Source organism: Condylostylus longicornis, unplaced genomic scaffold, assembly GCF_029603195.1.
Source record: "Condylostylus longicornis isolate FDR11 unplaced genomic scaffold, ASM2960319v2 ptg000044l, whole genome shotgun sequence".
NCBI lineage: Eukaryota > Metazoa > Arthropoda > Insecta > Diptera > Dolichopodidae > Condylostylus > Condylostylus longicornis.
In genome coordinates, this window is record NW_026578013.1 from 10,552,366 (window position 1) to 10,568,674 (window position 16,309).

Below are 16,309 nucleotides of genomic sequence, written 5' to 3' on the forward strand. Positions count from 1 at the left end.
TTTGATTGTAAAATGCCATCACAAAAATGGTAACTAAATTAGAGATAAATATATCAAGAATAGTTTTTGAATATAGTTATTTTTCATAGTAAATTTTTTAGATTTAGCTAAAAATTTTTGCTTCTTTTGGTAAACAACGAAATTTTTACAAGAGAAGTAATCTGGAGATAAAATTTTGAATATTCAACGTACAATTGACCTGCTTCCTTTTATATTGGAAATTTAGCAAAAATAACAAACGCATAGACATAAAAAATTTGAAAAAATATGAATGTAGTAGAATGCTTTAAAGTGTATTCCCTTGTAACTTACAATTAAGTAAACGTCTTTTAAAGACATAAAAATAAAATATTACGGCACTTTAAATATATTATTAGCCAATAAATTTTATATTATTCTTCATTTTCCAATGATAATGGTTATCAAGCAAACAAATACATATTTATGAAAATGTGCAGCAATAGTCAACCTAAAATTTTATTGAACCGATTTTAAATAGTTTTGAAATTTTGAAGATGTGTAAGAAAAGTTCTATTGAGTGAATTAGTATAATATCTTCTTATAAGAAAAAATATTGTAAAAATAAGATTTGGAGTTGGTGTAGAGGTAAAAAACATTTTTCCAAGACAAGCAATTTTTATTTTATAATATTTTAGATAGTACGCACAGGTGGACCACATATCTTTATTGATTCAGTTTTATTTAAAGCACGCAAGCGTGTATGCAAAGTCAAAAATTCTATTAAATCAAATCAAATCAAATCAACTTACTTTACAACTACATGAAAAAAAATTTGAGAATTGTTAAAATTTTACCCATAAACTTTTATGTATGCTTATTTGTTTTAAGAACAATAATTTCAAAAACTTCCACAGGTACATACATACATATATCTTAACTTTAATAATTAACCACGTGATGGTTTCCCTACACATTGGTTGTTTATTGTTACCTCATACCATAGCCTGTTATTACATTCCCAAGATTTTTTCAAATCTTTTAAATGTGTATTTCCTTGAAATGGTTTTAGGCAAAACTACTGTGGGTGGTTTTATGTTTCCATGAAGATCATTTTAAAAGATCTATATATAAAAATTTACATACATTGTTAAAATGCTACCTTACCGCTTATTTTATATTTCGTGTTATTTCGCCTAAAAAAAAAAAATCAAAAAAAGTTATTGCATATTACAGTGGAATGCTATAGGGTATGAAAAATACTTTAATTTTAGTATATGGGCATTCATTTCAAGAATAATGAAAATTCAATATTTTCTATCTTTTAAATGAAATTTAATATTTATGCATCCGTTTTTCAGATGAATCAATTTTATAAAATTGTTTTCCATTACACATATTTTCGTGTTGATATTAAAGACAATAAGTTGAGTATATTGCGTAAATGTTAAAAATAAATATTGCTTTTACAATATTTGCGTTATTTATTGATAGTGCAAATTATTTTATGTCCAAAAATTATTATGGATGATTTTTGAACTCATGTAATTGAACTGCACATTTTTTTTCAAATTTATATTAACAACATTTTATTAAATTTTGTTTAAAATATTAAATTTGAATGCTTCAAAACGGGAATTATGATGAGAATAGGATGAAAATGAGATGGTAGCACAAAACCTTATAGCGTTTAAACATCTTATATGATTTATACACAGCTGACTTAATCAAGATAATTTTACAATATCGCAGGATTTCATAAAATTATTTGTAATTACTATATCTATCGATCATCATTTTAGAAATATGCAGTTTCAGGAACCATACTTAAGTAATAATTTTATAGAAATCATCTTTCAGTAATTAAAATTATTTGTAAACTTTTAATAATATGCCGTCGCAATATTCTGCAAAGTATTTTCAATACAGTAAAAATGGCTAAGTTTTAAAGCTCTTAAAATGTTATTTACAGCTAGTTTAAAAACAAATATTTTACCAATTTGGAGGCCAGACCAGTGTCTTTCAATTCGAGATTTTAATTTTATATTCTATTCACATACTCTCAATAACTTTCTTTTCTATATTCCTTTTATAGCGCGTATGTACATTTGAAATTATCATGTGAAGCTAAAATAAGTCAAGAAAATATAAACTATTACTTTTCATATATTTATTTTACATACAAACATATTATATATGTATGTCGAAATACTTACATAGTTATATAATATACATCATACATACCCAATTCTGATGGAAGAACCAACAAACCCACTTGATTGATTTATCAAAACTTTAATTATTTCTAAAGCATTTTATTCAGAATTTTCATTCTTCAAATTGTAAAGTAATTTAGAAATTCATTGATGAAAATTTGATTGGAAACTTTTCCTTGATCACAAACAAAATGCTCATGTTCACATCACAATTCATTAAACTACGGCTATTATTACCGCCAACTCAATTAATATTTTTTTTTCCTTTTCAACATTTCTGATCTTAAAATTGTTTTGTTTTTCAAATAACCATCATTTTCTACTCCTTTATATTGCAGATTATCATTATTTCATCAAAACGAGAATTTTACTTTTATTGCTTTCAACAAAAGTTTATGTACATGCACACAATATACCTACATTTTTCCTGTATCATTTGAAAAATTTCTACTATCAATAACAGACAATGGTTTTATTGACGTTTTACCTTTTGTACAGGTACAATATAAGTGTGTGTGTGTTTTTTTATTTTAAATGTACCTGTTGCCGCATGTCAATTCAATAGAACCTTTAAAATAGTTAAATTTCGCTAACCTTCAAAGTGTTTTTTTGTTGTCTTATAATTTTTCTTGCTTTAATGATAGAAGGATTTCTGATTTCAATAAAAAAAAAAACCTTAGAATTCTATTGAAAACATAAAGAAATCTTATTTTACAAAAAAAAAAGAGATTTTTTTTTTTTTTATTTAAACTTTTATTATGGGATCAAGAAAAAAATCATACTGAACTTACCTAATCTAAAGGCCCAATAATATTAATAAGAAATTTCATTTCAATGGGAAACGAATATGTGTGTTTGTGTTTATATGTACATACATATGTATATAAGCTTAGTTGGAAGGAAGTAAATATAAGAAATCTATTGAGATCGGTCTAGATCAAAGTATACTGCGAAGTATACTAAGAAAACACTTGCAATTTCGCTAAGATATTGACCAGAAAATTAAATATGACCAATGAATTTTTTGGATAAAAGAAGTAATCAAAAAGAGCTTTTCACAATTAGTTTTACTCAGTTTTAATCAATTCAGAAACTGCATATGAATGCAAAATTGAGGTAAGATTTTCATTAAACTTCGTTTTTGTTTTAAACTTGTTATTTTAAAGTAATTTGCTTGTAAAAGTATGAGATGATTGTACATATGTATATATTTAATTATATATATATTAATGCAAATATACTTACATATTAAACTGAAATTCTTTGCTGAATGAACTTCTACATGGCATGACAGTTGGAACTGCACATAATTTACATATGTACTTACTTATGTATAAGTTCAAAATTCACAATAAAGGATTGATATTGTGCAAGTAACCTAGGCAAGTATGTGCGAACGTACATTGATACACTAGTTCTAATCTAATTGAACAAGCAAATAGATATTTTTTGTCACTATCCTTTTTAAAATTTTGATGAATTTTAAACGCATTTTCTAAAAAAAAAAAAAAATTATTAACTTATAACACTTCATTTCAATCACTTTTTAACTTACAATGGCAACTGAATTATTATTCTAATTAGCAGCCGTCTCAAATTACACCGCCACTATGACTAGCTTTATTTTGTGCTGTCAGCTTTAAGCAATTGAAATTCAGCAATATATAGAATATAGAATAATATATAGACTGACGGTAAATAAAATATTTTCCACCAACAGACACTTACCTGACATTTTTAGATTCTCCTAGATACCAAAAAAAAATTCACACTAAAATATTTTAATTGTTTTGTGCAAAAAATAATTGGTTTTATAAAAAAATGTTGAATGCATTTTGATAGTTTTACTTCAGTTTCAATTTTCATTCAAGTAGTATAATATTTTTTAAAAGAATCAGTTTTCGAAGTATCATACCAACTTTTAACTCACCTGGTTTGGATAAAATGAGGTCTAGATGCATAAAGTTTGTTTTAATTTAATTGATCTATTAATTCAACAAAGTAATTAAGAGAGAATCCCAGGGAAATTTAAAAAAACGCGCATTTCTAAGGCAGAAAAAAAACTAAACTAGGGGTGCAATCATAGTGGAAATAAAAGAAATACGTTCCGTTGCAATAGCGTCAATTTAATCTATGTATAACAATTGGATCAAATTAATTTTCACGTATTTGAAATAACTTGTAGCATGTATGTTTTTGTTTTTTTTTTCTTCGTCTATATGCCAGTTTGATGACTTGAATAATATTCTCGAAGCTCACGCTGCGCTTTTACTATATCAGCTTGAAAGCTCGAAAATGACATTTAGCTTTTGATAATATTTCAGGTTACGAGTATTATTAACATTTTAAGTAAAGAAAATTTTTGGATTAACTCGAGTGAAGTCGGCTTTAACTCAAGTATGTACATAAAATGAGACTACCCTATAAACTTGGTTTAGCGTTAATTGCGCCCTTACTAGTTGTCATTGTGTTTAGTTTACAAAAGTTTTTAAGTTAAATTTGCATCGTTCTTAAAAATCATGATGAAAAATTAAAGTTGTTAAAAAAAGAAAATTTAAAGTTGTGTAAAGAAAAGATTCTTACAATAATTAATTATGAATTATAATTATCAATTAATATATGGACACGTGTAATAGCTTGAACATGAACATGGAAGTTCAAAAATATGAAGTGATTACGGTGGCAAACATCAATAGTTTTTGAGCTCATTGCTTTTACCGTTTTACATTGGTTTGTAATTAGAATATTGCATGTATAAAAAATCAAACTATATGTACCCTACGTACTTACTTGTATTACCTAATTGGATCAGTTGAATAGCAAATGTACATATGTATATACACAAACATAATATGTGCATAATAAAAGTAGCTCTATTTGAATCGCTTAAATAAAATTTTGTTTAATAATTTTAAGTGCTTTTTTTAAGGTTGTAGTAAGCATGTAAAAATGTTTTTGATTAAAACAAATTTTAATTTAAGATCTAAGTAGCTATGTACATTCTGTATGTTAATAACTGGAAGCAAAGAATTTGAACAAAATGGTGAAAATATCTAAACATTTACGAAGAGAAAAACATGGCGCTGGTCATTTTCGCTGAAAATTCAACAATGGTAAGTGCTTAAAATCTTACAAAATTTTTAATACGTTAAACTAGAACTTAAACACGCAATATATTTATTAAGTTCTAAATTTTAATAGGAGACTATGGTTATAATCTAAGTAAGAACACAAAATTTTTGTATGTATGGATATGTGAATGCTATGTAATCAAAACTGCTATTTGATAAATGTACATACATATGTATGTATGTATTTACTAAAAGCCTTTTCAATTGCATCGAATTCAGTAATTCGCCTAATACTTATGCGTGTTTTTATGCTGTTAATGACTAGGTATACGTCATTTTAAGTAATGTTCAATTAAAACAAAAATATTAAAAAAATTGTCATTAGAAAAAATTTACAAAAATTATTGTTGACAAAAGTACTTACATATAATCGTTTTGCATGTAATTAAAATTCTGAACTTTAAATGTCGTATGTTGATGTCAATTTACTTTTTGGATCTAAACGATGCAGCAATTTTTCACCACTTTGTCAATTAGAATCCAGAATTTCAAAATAATTTTCAATATAGGTATATATGTATGTGTAGCACATACCTACTTGCCTTATACGGTTTCAAATCTTAAAAGGGATTATGATGTTTATTAATCAGTCAGTATCAATGTATCAATTTTTATCTAAACCATAATTGTTTTTTGAAATAAAAAGGAAAACTGCTCGCCCTATAAATAAAATCTTACTTTTACAATTTAAAATACGTGTACTCAAATAATTTATTGGATTTATAGCCCATTTCAATTACATTCTTGTTTGAAATTAGTAGAAATATAAGAAAAACTTGTCAGTGTAGGAAAGATATAGAATTTTTTGTTATATGCGACATATCGTACTTAATCAATCCTCGTCATGTCAACAACAACATTGACCGTTAATTTACATTAAAATTTTTCGAATTTCAAGTTAGATTATAAAATAAATTAACTTCCAAATTGAGATAAAATTTATTTCATAAAACTGTATGGAGTGATATAAATTTTACAAAACGTCGTAATTAACAAAAATGGAAAAATTTTAAATTTTTGCCGGTAATTTAATAATAATACTTATTATTATATTAAAAAATTGTGTCGACGGTTGATGTCTTCAAAATATTCAAAAACAAAATATGGGAAACTAAAAATTTCATCTCTATAGCAATAAAATTTATTGTGTCAACATTTAGAAAATCTAAGTAAGGTATAAATCTTTTTAGTTCTTTTACTACGAGAACTATTAGTAACAAAAAAAAGTTATCTACTTCATTAAATTCTTTTCTTTTGTTTTTTTACAGTGCTATTGCATTTGTGTTACAGTAACGATAACGTACAGTTGCCAAATCTATCAGTTCAGATAAATACACAATACTGAGTTTTAAATTTCTTTTCAAAAGGTCAATTTATTTAAATATAAAATGCGATTTTATTTAAAACTTTCGACAAGTTTTAATTATTATATAAAATTGATTCCTGATTCCTGAAACTTAATCATGTTGTTACTTTTAACAATCAAACTCATTGGAATTTTTGTATTGTATTATACTTATTTATTTGACAATACTTTCCAGTTCTTGCAATTAATCTTCTTGCAGAAAAAATAAAAGAATGTTATTGATTTTAATTTTCTCTAAAAACGTTATAGCGCGGAAAAGGAATTAAGATTGGTTTGCATTGGATCATCACTTTCATGATTGATGTTTGTCTTACAATATATTTCAATTTTATTTTATTTTTCTTTGGAAATAAATGAAAATTCTGAATATTTTAGCAATGCTCTTCATTTAATTCCAGACTTCTTAGTAAGCCATACAGTAACATGAGCAACCCCATGAGCATAGGAATTTAAAATTAAAATTTGGGTATTTAACGATGCTGCGAGACTGAATAAACTTAATTGGTTACAATTCAAAAGTGATCGCGTGGTTAATTATAAATTTAGGTAGAAATTTTCAGTCTCATTTATGTTTTGTAACTATAACTATTCTTTCAGCAATTAAAATATTGTACAAATAATGTAAGATCGATAAAAATTTATTTTTAGGCACCTAAGTCAATTGACGCTTTCAAATAACGGAAACGTATTGTGTTAGACCGGAAGTGATTGTTGTTAATTAACATAATGAGAATCTCTTCCTTAAATATCTAAATTTTAGTGTCCTTTGTAAATTATTTATAAATGATGTTTTCAATATTATTTTCTCTGACTATTTGGTTTTTTTCTTCATATTTATTGACTCTTATGTGTTGTAAGACTATTGTTAATATAGAACAATTAAATCAAAACTTATGCCTAGGAGACAAATATTACAATAGACTTTAGATTTTTATAATAAAATGCTAGTACATTATGTTTGTAATAAATAATAATACTTAATGTAAACAATACTGTATTATGAATATACTAACAATAAGTATGTAAATTGAGTATATTGTCATAATTATTTTATGCTCAAGTGATTTAACCTTATTAACTTTGGTTAATACTTCCTTTTGTCTGATAGTATTATAGAAAATGATGATAATACAATCTACACTCTTTCTTGAATTAATTATGCTTTAGTAACAATATTAATAGGGTTAATAATTTGTTAAAGATGTACATATAAGTATGTACACTCTCACAGTAAACATTTATTTTAAACAATATAAATTATAAAGTTACAATAAATAACCGCAAGTATGACAATATTAGTGTGCTATTACAACAATATCAGAGAAAATTTTTCATCTCAATTAAAATAGGGTTACATAATGTTCCACAAGTGTAAATTTTAATGTTTTTACATAAAAATACTTGTACTGGTATTATTCTTTATATAAAATAGCAAGTGCTTTGTCTTAGAATTTTGGAGTGTGTCACAGAAATTTTATGTCGCTTTTAAAATCAACAAGCTTAACAATACCAGTTTGCTTTAAAGAAAATTTTTTTGGAATTCTTGATAAGGCATTCTCAAAATTAAATTTATATAGAAATAGAATTTCGTATACATAGCTTAATTAAATTATTAGATGTAATGTTCAAAGGTATAGAAATAAGAAACCGCAAGTTCAATTTCATGGTACCAATTCTGTCCTTTTACATTTAAATTATAAAGATAGTATTTATATCATCTATAATTGAAAATTATGAATTACGTATAAGATGAGCGCTTATTTTTTATATTTTCCGGCATTATGTCTTAACACTTACTTGTACATTTCTTACTGTATTGCGAAAATATCAGTTGCATTGAAATAATCAAAAAAATTATCAGAGAAGCTTGATTTAATCAACTTTGCTTTTAAATACAGGCGTAGATACAAACGATTTTTTAGAAATCAGATACAAATAAAATTGAAAATAATAATTCAACGCTTTACTCAAGCATACTCACGCTTAAATTCAAAAATTTAATAATTTTTTTATTTGAGTTTATAATATTTTCTGCAAATTTAATTTATATGATTCTTTTCATTTAATAATACTAAATTAAATTTGTCAATATTCAAAAATTGAATTCTTTTTCACAAAGTGCTCTTATTCCAAATATTAAAAACCTAGTGCATAAACTAAAATACTTAATTTTTGCCAACCTGTTTGTAAATTATTGTAACATTTATAATTTAAAAATTTTCAAATATTTTCCTTAAAGCACATACAGACAGCAATTTGCACTATGTAAAGCAAATTATTTGTAGCTATTAAAAATAAAAATAAAAATTTGGAAGGACATTCCTGTGAATAACAAAATATAAATATGTGCTATTCAGGTTGTAAACTTTATTTTTCATTAAAAAACAAAAGCAACAAATATTCCAAAAATTTAATCTAACAGAACAATGAACTATATAATAACGACAGTAAAATTATATGGAATTTTTTAACATGGAAAACTTTTAAACAGAAAATGTTTTATTTTAACAAACTTTTCTACTTTGGTTCTTAATTCATCCGCATCCAAACATGCTCCTCATATGTTATTTTCAATGAATGAATAGAACAAAATATAAGTAGACCAGAAAAAAAGCCAGTCAAAACATTAACAATAACCTGCAATGCACCATCACTAACATCATTATTACTATTTCTATTATTATATTGTGGACTTGTATACGTTCTTCAATGTGAAAGTAGAATTTATAGGAAATTTTTTGTAATTTATTCGGAACTGACATTGAAAATCCTAACCATATAATTTTTATTCTTATATCGTACCTAGATGCTATATATGTACCTTTATGCTATATTTTACTTTCTGGCCGTATTTATATATAATTAGCCTTACAAATATAAGAGCTATTAAAGTGTGGTCCATGTAATAATAGAGTTCTTCCTATATATTATTATTTTTTGGCTTAAAACGTGGATCCTTTACCTGTAACTTTGATTAATGCAAGTATAATGTCTATTGGGATTGAGAATAGCTTTCAAAACAAAATGTTATGTAAGTGTTGAAATTGTTTATTTTAAAAAAGGTTATTGTAGCATTTTGTCATGGAGAAATTCCAACTTACTCATATTTTTCGTCACTAATCCTGCATCATTAAGCTTTCTTTCCAATGTTGATTATTTCAATGTTGTCTTTCTTGTTATTTTAAATTGAATATTAATTTTACGTTAAATTTTATTGTGTAAGTAATGGCACATCTTTATAAATGCATATTAGTTATTAAAGATAATGACTGGAAAACGAAATTTTGAAGAACATGAAATTTTATTTACTAAAAATAAAATGTACAACCAACTGAGTATAGGAAAATAATTATGTCACCAGAAAAAAAAAATAATTTTAACACGAAAATTGTTATCCTTACACTTTGTATTTTTCTCTATGTATCTGCGTATGTAAATAATTTACGAGTAGATGTCTATAAGTATGGAAACGTTTATGTAAATTATTTATATGACTGAAAAGTAGAAAGGTGTCAACTCTATCTGTATATGCAAACACTGAGGAATAATATTTAAAATGAATTCGGTTTTTAATTAAGGCAAATTGAAGAAAAAGATTTTCTTTAAAACTCCTTTAAATAATTTATCTTAGCTAAAATTATATTGGAATTAATGACTTTTACATAGAAGATAAGAAAGTGCTGAATTAAATAACCATGTCCAAGACTTTAAATAATTAATTACTTATCTATTTGCTATATTTATAATAAATTCTTAAATACATGGGGTTATCAGTACAGACAACCTTATAAAATCTGCCCAATTCATAATATTTGAAATCAATAACAAGATTTTATGACAAGTAACAGAATTTTCTGGAGGTGATTTAAAAATAAAACTGTGCGTAGGTCTACTATGTCCGATTTGAAGTCTGGTTACAATCCTTGAGTTTTTTTCTTGAGAGCAAATTGGTTATTTCCCATAGTTTTATGTAAAATATTTCAGTTTTTAATTTATTATTATATTAAGAAAGGTCTAAATTCTAATTCTTATTTCTCTCGCATCATTTTTTTATAATTGAAAATTTCGTGTCATCATGATAAATTTTTAATTCTGAGTTTGAAGTTTTTAGAAATTTTTTATAAATGCTTCTTAAAAGGAACCATCAGCCATATTTTTCAATAAATTTGATAATTTTTTTCTTTTACTGACTCATATTTTTTATATTCTGATTTCGCTTTAACTATTAATTGAACCAATAAAATGTTGTGGAGAAATTATGTACTGATTTCGATTTATTAAAGTAGAAATGTTACAATGTTAAATAAAAGAGCATGTGGGGAATATTGGAAGAATTCTTAACCTTCACTTAACAATAATTTTAAAGTTTAATAATTAATTTAATCAAAATTATAATTGGTTTGTGACCCAGTTTTATAATAATGTCCCCTATAAGGTAAAAAGCTTTGTTTTTTTTAATATAAAGCAGTGAGTTTTTTATTTGCAGCCAAATTACGAAATTGTTATGTCTCGATATAATGTAATTTAATTGACCTATATGCTTGTATAGGAAGCATAAGTAGAGTACATACAAACAATAACGTATAAAAGATGAAATTTTTAATTGAACCACAATTACCCTAAGATTCTAGTTCTTTTTTCTCATAATTTGATTTTGCACAAGTTGAACGTATGCATGTGTAAATACTTGAGGCGATTAACTGAATTTTAATTAGAATTTAATTTTTTATATTCATTTTGTTTTTCAAACGACAAAAATATTAATTTTTCTTTTGAGAAAAAATTTACATATCTTGTTTAAATTGAACATTTAAAATTTTTATATTTTACATTGGAAAATTAAAAGTTATTTTATTTACAAACTTTACGTTTATCTTTTCATTCATTGTCATAATAATTTTTAACACCTTTAGGATATTTTTAAATAATTTTCATGTTCATCCATACAATATACATACATACATACAGTTATTAGACACAAATATTAATTGGTAGAAATATTGTGTATTTTTGTATACTTTTCTTTTTGATCCTTTAAGGTCTAACAATTATTGTTGAACATGTTATTATAAACACTGTAAATGATGTTAAACCTATAATATGAAATGTTAAAAAGGATGTTAAACGATTTTTAATCGAATACTTTTTGGAAATAAAATTAAAAATGAATTGAAATGCATATAACATGTAATTTTGAAAACGAAATCATAAGAGAGAGATGATGCGCTTCATTATGAATCGCTTTGTATACAAGTTCTGTTCGTATTAAGTTATACACAAAAAATGGTTTTTAAACGGTTTGATTAAGTTGAAATCGAAAATCAATAAAAAAGTCGAATTTTTTTAATTTTTTTTAATTTTGTTCCTTTCGGCACCGTTATATCAATGATATTCAAATTTAAATGATATTTACAATTTCCAAAGATTTTCGAAATAAAATTTTACCTTACATTTTTACTTGGAAATCAATATAAAATAATTATTGAGTAAATATTAAAAAAAAAAATTATAAAAATTAAGCGTATATGTTGGGATCGTGTTATGTGCCCCAGAGTTATAAGGAAACAGTAGCATTAAAAAAAAAGTTTTATTTTTAAGTTTTTATTTTTGATTTCCTGAAAATGCCAAAAACAAATTATTTCACCGTTATAATCAAACGATAATCAAATCATTTAAATGCAGTATCGCGTTCATCTAGTATCGTAGTTATCATCCAAAACCGAAAAGAAAGAGAGAGAGAGGGTTAAAGCAAGGTATTTTAGAACTATATTTTGAATAACAGAAAAGGCTATATGTCAGCCTTTTATAAATAAATAATCAGCGTTTTTGTGAATGTTGTTTCGAAATAGCAGGAACATTTTTTTGCTAATAATTTTATTAATAATTGAACAGTATTTGTGTTATATTTAATTTATGACTCAGTATACAGCAGCAAAAAGAGAAAATTTTTGGTATTTTTGTTGTCTATTTAATTACTTTGTTTTTCTGCTCGTTGTTTAACTGCAATTGAAAAATTTTAATAAAAGGCTTATCCATTATACATATACTAGATTTGAGACCGTGCATTTAGTCGAAATCTGTAAATTGAAAACTTATATTCATTTGTTTTATAGTAAACCCGACCCTGCCATTTTATTTATGTATAATATTTGAAAACGCAATTTCATCTCTCGGTCAAAGGAGAATTAAGGAGAACATTATTATGAATATTTATTATTACGAAAATTAATTAAGTAACTATTTGCAAATTCAATAAGCTTAGGAGAGAAAAATTTTCATTAGTACAAAATCGTTTAAATATACGGGAAAGTTACGCAATGTTGTCTGAATATTTTGATTTTGAGCATCAAGGGGATTCTCAAGCAAGTTTTAAATTTAATAAAAAACATAATGTTTGACTTGAATTTATTTTGAAGATTCGAAAATTTTTTGATGCTATTTGATTAAATTTTTTAATTTATTTTGTTAGTTTATTTAAGAATTTTTTATGGAATTAATCGTTTCTAACTTGCGGTGTTTAATATGATATTAAAATTAAAATTCTTCATTCTTATGTTTATTTTACTTCAATATAAATATTTGAATTGCACTTTTTCAAACCCAATTATTTTTTCTTTGCTGGGTGAATAACATTTTCGCTTTCCAACTGACCATAATTTATATAAAAAAAATTAAATTAATGTCATATCTAGTCTTTAGAAATTTTTCTAACGCTAGCGAAATTCAGTGTTCTGTTCATTCATACTAGATTCATTCATACGCACTGAGTTCTGCAACAGAATCGCAATATTGAATTTCGTATTTTGCACTTTCATTGTTATTAATAATTACATTTTATTAATAAATACCAATATTGCTTAATATTGGTAATGAGTAGAAACAGGATATTACTGGAAATTGAATGCTGGAATGGGAGTTTCACATGATTTTCAATGTAATAAATAAATGGATTATTACGAATCTGAGACAAACAAAAATATGACAGTAAGATGAAATTAATGTTAAGTGATCTTAAGGAATCTAATTTTGGATAGTGATTTCACTTTCCCTCATACAAAAATTAAAATTACGCTCCCATAATATTTTCAGCATTTCAACCTTAAAATTAAATTTAATTCAAAAATTAAAATTTTTAGAAATATCTTGCAAGGATTTCTTAATTTTTCTTGGTTAATTAAAGCCGTACGAACTTTTCGGCTATAATGGTATGAGCTATAGACGTGCACATTTTTACTCAACGCAAAATTTTAACCATCTCTATTTGTCCGTCTTAACAATGACCGGTAAATGTCACAACTTCCTTTAATTTAATTGCAAATGAAGCATAAATTCGCTTAGCTCTCAAAGATATAAACAATTTAAAGGGACAAATTTTAGCCCGAATCGTTTTATAACAAAACCTGGTGAAATATAATAAATAGGCGATGTGGCAGGTATTAGGAAGTTGACGCTGTCAGTTTTGCTCTAAGAGGTAAGTCTTTTTTGCCTCTTTGAGAATCGTATACCTAAATAATTTGAATTCATAAAAAAAAATATTTTTCTTTGAAATTCATCAATTGATCATCTGCAATTTTTTATTTTGTTTTTATTTTTACATGTGTCAAATATGTCAGTCTTGACATCATGCAATTTTTTTCGAATAAACCTTTTTTCTCCTATATTATTGGTATTTAATTTAAGTTTCATAAATTTATCATTGAATAAAATGGTTTTAAACAACTTGAAAGAGGAAATGTCTGCAAATCTGATATTAATCTATACTGGGGGATAAAAAAAAAGTAATTGTTACTCAATAGTAAAATTTAGTATAAGAACAATAATAATTATTTAGAGAAACCAGTTCAATTGACAAATGATCTGCTTCTACACTAGCGTTACAATCTTTTTTCTTTTTGTTTTTTATAACTGGGTATTTTATAGTATTGATTTAATTATTCCTATCACATAAACCATAGAAGACGAATATATTATATACGCTTTATTATATTTATGTTTGTGTGCTTATTTATCTGCATTCTATTGATGAATGAAATTTTGTATGCAACTTTGTAATTTTATCACAAGTTCTTGTATAGTTTTCTTAAAATGTATTTATGTATGTGTGTATTGAGTATTTTACACACATTAAGTATTCAATTGACATCAATTTGTAAACGTAATAATGTTGACATCAAATGATAAGATCGACACAACTCTTCCGCTATTTCATTTTTTGATGTGGAAAATACTGACAATGCTGCTATAAAACCATACCCAAATAGTAACATTTTAAACAAAAGCTAAACTATGGAGCAATTAACGTCAAACTAAAAGAAAACAAAAAAAATAAAATTCAAGCACTGAATATTTGGAATTTAACAATTTGAAATTACATAAGAATGCGATTTAAATCATCTATAAGCGATTGAATCAAAAAACTTTGGAGTAACAGATGGACGATAACTATGATAAATGTTCAGGTTTTCATACTTACAGTTATCAATATACTGAATGAAATTTTAAAAATTTTACAATTACTTAATCAATTTAATAGTTTGAAAATAATTAAATTATAAAATTCTATTTGTGACACCGTATTGTTGTGGCATTGCCAAACAATATTTCGCTTAGACCATTCATTTCTGTTGTTTAAATGTTATAGATATCAAATGTACCGCTGAAAAAATAAATGATATAATAAACTTAGTTCTTATGTATATAAAGGGTGATTTTCTTTAAGTTTAATTTTAACATTTAGAAAACAAAAAAAGTTTGATGTGGTCAGCACATAACCAACGGCAAGGGGCATTGTTTAGTTTAGGAAAATGTTGCGAAAGATTATGAAAAATGCCTTTTAAAAACTTTCCAATTTTAAGAACGCTAGCAAGCTTTTAGTTAACATACCTAGAAAAACGTAATTTTGACTTTTAGTAGACGTACACTTTATGCCATTCGAGTTCTCTAAAAATTCGTCGGTTTCTTTTCTTCCGACAAATGGGCTCATATTTCTAATATTATTTATAAATCAGTGACTGTTAGAAAAATAAAACTTCTGTTGTATTCGAATTTTTTACCATTTGGTTGCATAAATTTATTGAGGTTAGTGATTGAAGTTTACAAAAATTTTTTTAGACAAAAGCCAATAATAAGCTTGCATTATCATATATTAGCAAATTTTGAGCATATTATTAATTTGTTGGATTCTGCAATATTTTTGTAATGTAATTATAATTAATTGATTCAACTTGAAACTCAAACTATGTACGGGTCCGTCTCTTTCATTTTCCCTTTCTCTTTCTCTCCTTTCTCTCTTTATACTATTATCAAAAGTATTTATCGTTTTTCATAATCTTTTACCAATACAAATGAAAAATAAATCCAATCAGTAAATGTTGCTCGGAAATTGTATAAGTATTGATCAAAGTAGGAACAATAATTTTTGACTTGAAGAATCATTAACCTGCTATTAAATATTAATTAAAAATTAAATTGCTTAAGTTGAATTACGTTTGAGTTAAGTATGACCTTATTGTTATAATATACAAATTTATGGTAGTAAATTGCAAGTTTATACACACATAATTAGCGTTGATTTGAGGTTGAATTTTTAATAAAAGGATTCTGCAAAGTAGTGTAGTTTTTTTTAATTTTATTGGTGT